Below are 13,169 nucleotides of genomic sequence, written 5' to 3'. Positions count from 1 at the left end.
TGGAACATGTCATTAGATAGAGGTTAGTGCCCGTTTATGAATACTACCATGTAACCTTTTGTTTTATAGCTTTTGTAAACCTTTGTGATCTTTACATGGAACGATGACATATAAAATATCTAAACAAACAAATAAATAAATAACCCTGGTACTGTCTGACCTCCACAAGATCTCTATGTTAATACATAAGGTATTGGCTATTACTTCTCTTTCCCCTGTTGCGGATATATAACCCCTACCAGGTCACTGCGCTCCTCATGGGGCTTTGCTGGACGACCCTTCTGTTCTACAGGCAAACCTTTCCGGTAGGCGAGAAGATGCAGTCTCAGTGGCAGCCCTGCGTTCTGAAGCTCTCTGCCACACCAGCTCAGGCTGCTGGAACATTGAAAGGCATTTAAGACTTTCTCCCATTCAGGCAAGCGTTCTGCTTATCTGGATTGTGCAGCATCACTTTTCTGTTTTTAGCTATTTGTGCGTTTTTTAGTACTGGGAAATAGTATGTGTGTTTTAAGCAGTGGCGTACCGAGGATCTCCGGTGCCCGGGGGCCAATACATTTGAGTGCCTCTCCAGCGCTCCCCCTCCACCCCTATCCTTCTTAAGAACATGCCATACTGGGTCAGACCAAGGGTCCATCAAGCCCAGCATCCGGTTTCCAACAGTGGCCAATCCAGGCCACAAGAACCTGGCAAGTACCCCAAAACTAAGTCTATTCCATGTTACCATTGCTAATGGCAGTGGCTATTTTCTAAGTCAACTTAATTAATAGCAGGTAATGGACTTCTCCTCCAAGAACTTATCCAATCTTTTTTTAAACACAGCTACTCTAACTGCACTAACCACATCCTCTGGCAACAAATTCCAGAGTTTAATTGTGCGTTGTACTAATGCTTAAGGTCATAGAAAATCAGTGGTGAATTTGGGGGGGGGGGGAGCCAAAATAACATTTCTTCATATCACACCCACCTCCATCGCATGGCCCCCTGCTTTAAAATTGGCTATAAAAATGTCTCAATAAGAAAGTCCCAAGGGTCTTCTGCGTAATTTTAAAAAGTTGGACAGTTTCACACCTCTAGTAAAATTACTATTAAAATTATTAGATAGCCTCATTTTATATGGCTATTAGAGTGAAGTCTGCAAAGTATACAGGAAGGAAAACAATGGCAATATAAACCCTGCACCTCTAGTTCTGTAACTCACTGCGCATCCACAGAAATTCCTCCAACAATGGAGCTTGGATGTTTCCCTTAATATAAACCCTGCGCCTCCAGTTCTGTAACTCACTGCGCATCCACAGAAATCCCCCCAGAAGAGGGTAAGAGGGCCTGGCTGCTGGCCCCTGGCTGACCTCCTCCTCATCTATCAGAAGACCTCAGATGGAGGCCCAGCTGACCTCAGATGGAGGCCCAGCTGGCCTCAGCACCCAAGGGCTCAACCTGCGGGGAAAGAGGGCTGGCATTGGTGAAGCTCCAGTTGGCCTCTGTCAGTCAGCCAGCTCCACCTACCGATGGTGGGGATCCGTAGGAACTCCCCTACGGGTAGCATCAACCCCACCTCGGCCAAGGGTCCATAAATACGAAACATCTCATGAATTAACCCTACTATTATTGCAGATGGAGGTTGCGTTATCCCTTCATTTTCTTAGCATATAATTGACCCCAGCTTATCTATGGAAGTTCACATTTATTTATTTCTGTTCTTCATTTTGGCACTTCAAAGAAGATTACATTCAGATACTGTAGGTACCCTAATAACCTCTTGCTAATTATTGGGGCTTCCGATAAAAATCATTAAGAAAATGCAAGTTGTGCATGGCTACTGGTTGGATGAGATTTTGGTCAACATGTCATCCATATTCCTATCAGTTCTCCTATTATGCTTTAGCTATTTGTTTTAACTTTTAAAATGCTACATGCTACATGCGAAAGATATTTTGGATCTTCACACTCAAAACTCAGACGCCGAGCAGACTCAATGAAGAACTGGACTGGAGTTCTTTGATTTTACATTTACGTGATGACGAAGGATAGACGCATCATTGAATTGGTGTATTTGTAATCAGGTGGGGAGTATAAATAAGACAGCAATTTGGGGTATTTAAAATAACATGGTGGAAAGAGAAGTAACAGATTGATGAGGATTATATTAGAGCTGAATGAATAACTTAAATGCTTCTAAGCTGAAGAGGCCTGCATTAGATGAAGAAAGGGTCAAGTGATGGCTGAAGAGGGCCTTTGTGTGTGTTTGTGTGTGAGCCTGTGTGTGTGGGGAGGGGGAACTTGTGTGAATGTGTGTGTATATGTGCCTGAGCCTCTGTGGATGTGGATGTGTGTGCATGTATATAATGATCCTTTGAGAATCGTTACAAGTTGGCCCTAGGTTAAATTCCTTTTGAGCTAGGACAGGAAAGGTAGTAGAGGGAGGGGGTGCCCATTTTGGAACAGCTTCTCCATTGAGGCTGCTGGAATGGCTGGCCCCCTAGGGATATAAAAGCAGCTTGCATCACTGCAAGGTGTGACAAATCTTAAGTCAGCAGCTAGTGGAGAAGGAGTGTATTTTGAGTTAAAGTTTGTTCCCCTGTTCAGGCAAAGGCGCAGGCCTCAGCAGTTGTTCATGGGCTTTTGGACTCTGTTATTGGGATTTTCTTCTGCGAGAGCCCTGGTAACCCTGGCTGCTGGATTTTGGGGAAGTCCCTGGCTTAGGTTAGATCAGGAGGAAGGGAAGATTCCAGTGCTCTCCGACCCCCACACAAAGTGGACTGGAAAAGAGGTTTTCCCGCTGCAGAAGGATTCCATGTTTTGACTTTTTTTTTTTTTGGTGAAGATTATTGTCTTGTGTTTTGGGGGGACATTTGTGGCCACCCTCCCTGCCCTAAGAAGAAGATCAGGAGAGCTGCTAGTCTAGGCTGCCCGGAACCTTTCATCTCAGAGATCCCGTGAATCGTCTGGGAAGAAGAAGTGTAAGAACGTTTCATACGCTTGGAGTCCTCACCCTGGGGAGAGGTGAATTGGGAGACTGTGCAAAGACTGAGGCATTGCCTGTTTGTTGCTGGTATTTTTGGAAGGGGACTTTTTCTGCCCCTCTAGGATCCCCCTGTCCACCTTGAAAGCCCCTGCTTTTCCATGCCCCGGAGGGACAGAGCCTTCTTGGCCCAGATCCTGAGAGAGCCTTGCATAAACACAGAAAACATCGGAGAACTGATGTGAACTGTGCCGTTTTGCCAATTAAGAACTTTTTGCAGTAAAAACTTATTTTGAATGGTCAGACTGAGCCTGTGGAGTATTTTGTTGGCAGTCACATCCCTTATGGGTGAAAGTGAACTGATACCTCCCCAGGACTTTGGAGTGAGAGAAAGATCTAAGACATAGCCCCGGGATCCTCGTGTGCACCTGCCTTCTAGGCTCACAAACTGGATCAGGGGTTATTGTGTATGAATGTGTGTGTGTGTGGGGGGGGGGGGGGGAAGCCTGTATATATACATATGTGTGTGTGTGCAGGGGAGCCTGTGTATGTGTGTGTGGGGGGGAGAGCATTATACATACATATATATGTGTGTGTGTGTGTGTATGTATGTATATGTGTGTGCAGGGCAGCCTGTGTACATATATATGTGTGTGTGTGTGCATGCGGGAGAGCCTGTATATATATATGTGTGTGTGGGTGCATGTGTATGAGTATGCAGGGGAGCCTGTGTGTGTCTGTGTGCCTTTGTGTGTGTGCCTATATGTGTGTGCTTATGTGTATATTGAATCTAGAGGGATTCTCTGGTTAGAATCCCACCTGTGTTGATGCATTGTGGCCAGCAAAGCCCTGGATACACATTTACTCACATAAGGCAGAAACTGTTTAACACTAGTCATGTGACAAAGTAAGATAAAGAGCAAGCAAACATATACTAGTAGGAATATAACCAGTACTTGCTTACTTCTAAAACACCGTTAGATTGAAAGGCATAGCTTGTGACTAATTAATAATTGTTAATCTAATTTATTTATTTATTTATTTGTTTTTCTATACCGACATTCTATTCAAAATTTCACATCAGTTTACACATAACAGAATTGTCTCCAAGTAAACTACGAAGACAGAATACAGTAAAACAGTTAAACATACTGGGCCGGATTTTAAAAGCCCTGCGCGCCGGCGCACATAGCCCCGGGACGCGCGTAAGTCCCGGGGCTTCGTAAAAGGGGCGGGAGGGGCGTGTCCGGGGGTCAGGGGGTGGTTCGGGACGGGGCCGGGGGCGTTGCTGGTCGAGGCCTCCGGACCAGCTACACGTGTATCTTATAAAATCCAGCGTACTTTTGTTCGCACGCGCGTAAATTTATAAAATCTACCCAACTAAATAAATATAAAATTAAAATCAATAATGAATTAAAAAAAACACCAAACCTATATAAACAAGAGAACCAATTGTTCGATAACATTCTATGTACCAAAAGAAAAAGGAAATTGTAGAATGGTGATGTTAAAAAATTAAATTTGTGAGGGGGAAAGCTTTCAAAAAAAGCCAAGTTTTAAGGCTTTTTCTGAAGGAAGATGTAGAGGGGTCAGTTCTCAGTGAAGAAGGTAGAAAGTTCCATATACGAGGACCAAATATAGAAGCAGCTCGAATTTTAGTGGATGCTCAGCGAACTTCTTTGTTGGAAGGAACTGATAGTAAGCCCGTGTCTGATGAACGGAGATTTCTAGTAGATATACATTGATAAAGGGGTTCTTGTAGCCAAGTGGAGTAATCATTATATAATGCTTTATGGATAAGCATAAGAATTTTGTATTGTGACCTGAAAGAAATGGGCAGCCAATGTAACTGATTGAGAACTGGTGTAATATGATCACATTTTCTACAATTTGTTAAAGATCTTGCAGCAGCGTTTTGAAGCAGCTGGAGGGGTTTAATGGTGGCTGCAGGTAAGCCTATTAAAAGGGAGTTGCAATAGTCTAATTTAGAAAAAAGTAGGGATTGTAAAACTGTTCTATAGTCTGGGAGGTGAAGTAAAGTTTTAAGTTTTCTAAGAATTTGAAGTTTATAAAAGCCTTCTTTAGTTAAATTGTTAATATGAATTTTAAAGTTCAAATCCTTATCTATGGTGATTCCAAGGTCCCAGACTGATGTAGATATTTTATATTTGAGCATTACTGTGGAATCTATAGTAGGCAATGATAACTTGTTAGAAAGAAGAAGAAATTCTGTTTTATTCTGATTAAGGGACAGCGCCATTTGAGATAGGATGTTGTTTATATCAGAAAGCTATATTTCCCATTGAGTAAATGTATTATTGATGTTGTCTTTAATTGGAAGTAATATCTGAACAGAAAGGAAGTATGAAAGGCCTATTTTATTCAGATAATGGCATAAAGGGAGCATGGAAATGTTGAAGAGAGTAGGTGAGAGAGAAGAGCCTTGAGGGACTCCTTGTGGAAGGGGTATAAGGTCAGATGTTTTGTTTTCATATGTAGAAAACGTATCACCTCTTAATGAAATAATTCACATTAGGATAATTTTTTAAGAGTCACAAGAGCTACCAATCCCCAAAAAAGGGTATGTTGGATATTTTATATATTTCAAAAGACTTTCTCAACAATATCAAAAGGAAAAGTTTTTTTATAGGATGGCGGGAACGTTTCATATTTGTATTATAAAACACCACCCAGGTGTTATTCAATATATTTAATCATTAACGTTCCCCCTTCCATCCACTATATATTTTATTCTGCGTGAAATGTGCAAAACGTGCAAAAATATATTTTTAAAAAACTTTATAATTCTTATGCTTGAAAAATGCTGAATAAACTTATAACTCGCTATGAAAAATATCAGCAACGTCCCGACGTATCTGTCTGATGTTAAATGGCCCGACGAGGCCAATACACAATTAATTATTAAACCCGCAGATAAGGGCAGAGGAATAGTTTTACAAGATAAGTTGACATACGATGAGGCCATGTTTTTTTCATTTGGACGATAATAAATTTTATCGTAAATTAACGTCGGATCCTACTCAAACATTGTTAATCACACTTCAAGACATAGTGTCATCAGCTCAAGGTTTCACTGACAAGGAAAAAAAATTTTTGGTGATCAAATATCCACGAATTCTGGTCATTTATTCTGTCCCTAAGAAACACAAAGATGCAAAAAACCCACCAATTCGACCGATTGTAGCTTTGAATGATTCCATTCTGGAAGCTCCAGCTATATTAATTGTTAAGATTTTACAACCGTATGCAGTTCAAACAAAATCGTATATTAAGGACACCATACATTTTTTGCAGAAACTTCAGGATCTTAATCTAGAGAATTTTGAAAATTGTTGGTTAGTAACCTTAGATGTATCTGCCTTATATACTAATATTCCTCAACAACAAGCTTTTGAAGCGATCCAACAATGTTTGGCAGTAAGATTGGGACATCAACGCATTTCTACTAATGTTATTTTGCAATTATTATGACTAGTGTTGTACAACAATTACTTTATGTTTGAAACAGAATTATACCTTCAAACCCATGGCATACCCATGGGGTCGCCATTAGCCCCTACTACAGCCAATATATATATGGCACTATTTGAGGAAGATCACATTTATATATCGGAATGGTGGCAATAGATAGTTATGTACTGCAGATACATTGATGATATATTTTTAATATGGCGTGGCTCAATGGATGATCTGTCTTCATTTTGTAATTGGATCAACACAAGAAATGTAAATTTGAAGTTTACAGCACAAAGGTCTCAGCATCAGATATCTTTTTGGATGTCCTCATATATTTGGATAAAGATCACTTGAGTACTACAGTGTATCGTAAGCTGACGGATAAAAATAATTTGCTTAAATTTCACAGCCATCATTCATATTCTTTTAAAAGTGGCTTTCCCACTAGTCAATTTTTCCGGGTGAGACGCATTTGTTCTACCAATGTGGATTTTGAAAAACAGGCAATTATATTGCGGGAGAGATTCTTAGCCAGAGGCTATCCTTCATCAGTTATAAAACGTGCATACAAGCGAGCGAAGTATGCAGATAGACACGCACTTTTACAATATAAACCCAGCAAACAAGATCCACAATTGGTGTGCGTTTTAAATCAATCTGTAGCCACGACTGTCATAGCAGCTTCCATCCGTCAACACTGGAAAGTGTTAGCATTGCATGACATATTTCAAGATCTTCCCCTGATTGTCACCACCAGGGGTTCTAACATAAGAGACAAACTGATCCATGCCCATACTTGTTGCTCACCACAAAATTCAGAAGTTGGACATTATCGATGTGGCCAGTTGCCATCTATACTGTGACAACAGTATAGATGGCAAGGCATGGACAGATCCTGTCATAGGCTATCAAGTCACACGGAAGCATTATACTACATGTAATTCTGATCATGTAGTTTATGCTATCATATGCACTTGTCCAAAAATATATATAGGAAGAACAACACGTAAAGTGAAGACCAGATTGAATGAGCACAAATCTAATTTAAATACCTTAACACTATCAGCTCCGATGGTTACACATTGCGTGCAACAAAATCATGTTTTTACAGACTTAAAGTGGATGATTATAGATCAGATTGTGCCATCGTTAAGAGGAGGTAATCGTTCAAATTTATTAAATCGACGAGAAGCATATTGGATTTTCACATTAAGAACTCAAGCACCGGATGGCTTGAATGAAGAGTTAGACTGGGGGACACTACTTTGAAGATACGTGGTTGATGACATCATTACGTGATCACGGATTGGAGGTTTTGTTATTCAAGCATTCACATTAAATGAATGGTTGATACTGGGCATTCAGCAGCAGAATTCAAGATAAGTTCCAAGGGACATCATGGACCATGATGCCAGCTATCACCCTGATATTAGGAACAAAAAGGAAAATGGGGAAAAGAGATGGAAGACAAGGTTGTCAGATCAGGTCACTTAAGCCACAGCCCTCTTGAACCCGGTATGACAGTAAGCGGCGCAGGAATTGGTTTGACTGGGTGATAAGTCGAGAAATCTAGAGAACAGTAAAGTCCCTCAAAGTTCTGTCCAATGTCAGACTCTTATAGCAGGCATCCAAAGTCCCCCTTCATTTGAATTCTCTGAAATAATACTGTTTGCGGATGATTCAGAAATTGCTATGACTTGCCATGACTCATCCTGGCTGCATGGCTTCCCTACGTCGGTGCTGATGCTGGCCGTGAATGTGTGAGAACCTGCAAAATAAGCACTGGTACTGTGGTTTTACAGTGGCAAATCTGGCAAAACATCAAAGATTTTAGTCATGGTGAAAATGACCAGAACTCAAGAAACACAGCATTCATATCCCATAACGTCACTGATGTTTTACTTGTAGCACAAATCTGTGTGTTCAGCTGCGTTCTAAAAGTTAATTTAAGAAAATACAAATGTTAGATAGTATGGTGGCTAGGAATGAAACAGGAAGCACTCCCACTCTCTTCCCCTTTCTGCCACCAACTGTGTGATGTTTAGCAAGACATTTTATGACCTATGCAATAAAACTTGTCCTAAGGAAAATAGAACAGTTTAGCATTAGCTTACAAAAAGATTTAACAGGCACATTAAAAAGCCATTTAGCGAGTGATGGAGAAAAGTTTGGCATACTTGTGCAAAAACTTTCAGAAATACCATGTTTATGCTATTCTAATGCATGGAAACCCAAAGATTCATTGGCTAAATAGAGTGAGCACGCTACTTACAGAGGTAAAATTATATAGCATGAGCATGCTAAAGTGAACGTGTTCAGTTCTCTTCTTGGTTCTATCTGCTGGCTTTCAAGGAGTAGATACCTGTCTGGTACCCATGTGTATCTTCTCAAGGCAGAGAGAAGTGGGAGACCTAGTGTACTCTGGGTGAGGAGGTCAAAGTAGACCAGAGAATTCCAGGAGAGCAGAAAACTGATATGATTGCATGTTTAGAAACCTCTGTCTTATGTGTTAGTAAAGATCTTCAAAGAATGTTTCCAAAGGATGTGGTTGAGGACAGAAGGAAGCATGCAAGGGGAAGACCTAGGAAAGAATCTTAGGGAAGACAATGCCATAGTTGAAAGATTAAATAATTCTTTGCTTCAGTGTTTACTGTTTACTGAACAGGATGCTGGGGAGGTAACTGTGCTGGAAATGGTATTTAATTGTTTATGATTCAGAAGAACTGAAACAAATCATGGTGAACCTCAATGATGTAATAAGGCAAATTGACAAACTGAAGAGTAGCAAATTGTCTGGACCAGATGGTTTACACCCCTGAGTTCTGAAAAAGCTCAAAATGAAACTGCAGATCTATTACTAGTAATTTGTAACCTCTTATTAAAATTGTCTATTGTACCTGAAGGTTGAAGAGTAGCTGATGTGAAGCTGATCTTTACAAAGGGCTCCAGGGGTGATCTGGGAAACTAGAGACTAGTGAGCCTGACTTCATTATCAGGAAAAATCGTAGAAGCTATTCTAAAGAATAAAATCACAGAATATATAGAAAGACAGTTTAATGGGACACATCCAATATGAATTTACACAAAGGAAGTCTTGCATTATTTATCTGCTATATTTTTTGAAGGAGTTAATAAGAACATAAGAACATCTCTTAACTGGGTGAACTGGGCATGATCTGGTAAAACTGGGAATGGTGTCGGGATTTGCACACACGTGTGTGCCCACTTAATATTTGGCGCACATGTGCTTGCAGCCAGGCTATTTTATAGCATGCATGCATAGCACGTGTATGTTATAAAATGGCCACGTCCCTGGGTGCAAGTCGACATATGTACGCAAAGGTACTCCCACATGCCGGTTTGAAAGGATGTTGGAAAGATACCCGATCCGGAGAAGGTTTTCATGGGGGATGATTCTGATCAGCTGAACCAAATCACAGTGAACTGGGAAGATGTGGTAGGGCTAATTGACAAACTGAAGAGTAGTAAATCACCTGGACCAGATGGTATACACCCGAGGTTTCTGAAAGAAATATAAAATGAAATTTCAGATCTACTAGTAAAAATGTGTAATCTATCATTAAAGTCATCCGTTGTACCTGAAGATTGGAAGATGGCCAATGTAGCACCGCTATTTAAAAAGAGATCCAGGGGTGATCTGGGAAACTATAGACAGGTGAGCCTGACTTCAGTGACGGGAAAAATCATGGAAACTGTTATAAAGAATAAAATCACAAAACATTTAGATAGACATGGTTTGATGGGACACAGCCAACATGGATTTACGCAAGGGAAGTCTTGACTCACAAATCTCCTACATTTCTTTGAAGGGGTGAATAAATATGAGGACAAAGGTGAACCGGTAGATGTGGTGTATTTGGATTTCCAGAAGGTATCTGACAAAGTCCCTCATGAGAGGCTTCTAAGAAAACTAAAAAGTAATGGGATAGGAGGCGATGTCCTTTTGTGGATTACAAACTGGTTAAAAGACAGGAAACAGAGAGTAGGATTAAATGGTCATTTTTCACAGTAGAAAAGTAAACAGTGGAGTGCCTCAGGGATCTGTACTTGGACCGGTGCTTTTCAATATATTTATAAATGATCTGGAAAGGGTATGACGAGTGAGGTGATCAAATTTGCGGATGACACAAAATTATACAGAGTAGTTAAATCTCAAGCAGATTGTAATGAATTGCAGGAGGACCTTGCAAGACTGGAAGATTGGGCTTTCAAATGACAGATGAAATTTAACATGGACTAGTGCAAAGTGATGCATATAGAGAAAAATAACCCTTGCTGTAGTTACACAATGTTAGGTTCTATCTTAGGAGTTATCACCCAGGAAAGAGATTTAGGCGTCAAAGTGGATAATATATTGAAATCATTGGCTCAGTGTGCTGTGGCAGTCAAAAAAGCAAACAGAATGTTAGGAATTATTAGGAAGGGAATAGAAAATAAAATGGAGGATGTTGTAATGCCTCTGTATTGCTCCATGGTGAGACCACACCTTGAATACTGTGTGCAATTCTGGTCACTGCATCTCAAAAAGGATATAGCTGCACTGGAGAAAGTGCAGAGAGGGGCAACCAAAATGTTAAGGGGCATGGAACGGCTGCCCTATGAGGAAAGGCTAAAGAGGTTAGGGCTGTTTAATTTGGAGAAGAGACGACTGAGGGGGATATGATAGAAGTCTACAAAATCATTATTTATTTATTTATTTATTTATTTAAGGTTTTTATATACCGGCATTCGAGATCGCAGTCCCATCATGCTGGTTCACATAAAACAAGGGTGCATCGTGAAACATAAACTAGAACAGTGGTGCGGAAAATGCAGTTACATATAACAGGGTAATTAAAAACTTGGCGGGGAGGAAGAGAAAGGACAGATTATAATTCAAACATGTAAAAACGATAGTGGAGATAATTGATTATAGTGTGGGCGGAGATAAGGAGGCGTGGATGAGATAAATCAATTGGAGTCCGGGAATGCTTGTATGAATATCCATGTCTTTAGTCTTTTTTTGAAGGTTGCGATGCATGTTTCCAGTCTGAGGTTTGTAGGGATGGAGTTCCATATTGGTGGAATGGCTGTGGAGAAAGCCCGATTTCTTAGCGTGTTGTGTCTGGTAGATTTAGGCGGTGGTACCTGTAGCGATCCTTTGTATGCCTCTCTTGTCGGTCTTGACGAATTATGTAGTTGGAGAGGGATTTGTAGGTCGATGGGAGCCAGTAGGTGGATATTTTTGTATGTAGTAAGAATGGCCTTGTATATTATTCTAAAGTGTATGGGTAGCCAATGGAGGCTTTTTAGGATGGGGGTTATGTGATCCCTTCTCCTAGAATTTGTCAGTATTCGAGCAGCTGTATTTTATACCATTTGGAGCGGTTTGGTGTATGAAGCGGGAAGGCCAAGTAGGATGGTGTTACAATAGTCTAATTTAGAAAATATGATAGCTTGCAGAATGGTTCTGAAATCATGGGCATGGAAAAGAGGTCTAATTCGTTTCAGTACTTGTAGTTGGTAGAAACAGTCTTTAGTGGTTTTGTTGATAGTGGCTTTGAAATTCAGGTGATTGTCAATTAAGACTCCTAGGTCTCTTACTTGTGTAATTGTTGTTGCTGTGCCTTGCTGTGTCGAGGTGATGGTGCTGTTCTCAGAGGTGATGAGCAGGAGTTCAGTTTTGCTGGAATTAAGTACTAGGTTAAGGTTGGTGAGGAGGAGTTGAATTTTTTGAAGGCAGGAGTTCCAGTAAGCTAGCGTTTTTGTAAGGGAATCCTTAATGGGGATCAGGACCTGGATATCATCAGCGTAAAGGAAATGTTTGAGGTTAAGGTCGGTGAGAAGTTGGCATAACGGTAAGAGGTAAATGTTAAATAAAGTAGGAGACAGGGAAGAGCCTTGTGGGACTCCTACTGATGAAGGATGTTGTGTGGATTCTTTGTTCTGTAACTTTACCTTGTATCCTCTGTTGCTGAGGAAGGACATGAACCAAGAGAGTGCTGAGCCTGAGATACCTATGGAGGCCAGCTGTTTAATGAGTAGGGAATGGTTGACTGTGTCGAAAGCTGAAGAAAGGTCCAGTAGGATCAGTAAGAAGGCTTGTCCTTTGTCAAGGCCTAGAATGAGGTAATCTGTTAAGGAGATGAGGAGGGATTCCGTGCTTAGTGTTTTGCGAAATCCGTATTGCGATGGGAATAAGAGGTTGTTTTCTTCAATGTAGTTTGAGAGTCTGGTGTTCACCAATTTCTCCATGATCTTGGCTATGAAGGGGAGGTTGGCAATCGGTCAGTAGTTGTTTGGGTCGTTAGGATCTAGGTTTGGTTTCTTGAGTAGTGGTTTGAGTGAGGCTAATTTGAGGTCATCTGGGTAAGATCCTTGTGTTATTGAACAGTTTATGATGTCTGACAGTGATTTGGAGATGGCGTCAGGAATTGATAGAAGCAGTTTCGAGGGGATGTGATCCAATGGGTGAGAGGATGGTTTCATTTTCCGTAGGATACCTAGGATCTCAATGGAGGAGGTGAGTTCTAGTTCAGCTAAGCGGGTATAGTTGAAAGCGGTCTGAGGTGAGGTTGATGTAGAGACGGTGTTAAAGGGAAGCTGAGTTAGAAGTTTGCTGATTTTGTTGTTGAAAAATATTGCTAGTTCTTCCGCTTTAGATTTAGCTTGGGTAAGTGTGATTTCTGGAGGGCTTGTTTGTGTGAGGTTAGAGACGTAGCTGAAGAGGGCT

This window comes from Rhinatrema bivittatum, chromosome 6, assembly GCF_901001135.1.
Source record: "Rhinatrema bivittatum chromosome 6, aRhiBiv1.1, whole genome shotgun sequence".
NCBI classification, from domain to species: Eukaryota; Metazoa; Chordata; class Amphibia; order Gymnophiona; family Rhinatrematidae; genus Rhinatrema; species Rhinatrema bivittatum.
The sequence above is the reverse complement of the archived record's forward strand: the minus strand, read 5'-3'. Positions refer to the sequence as shown.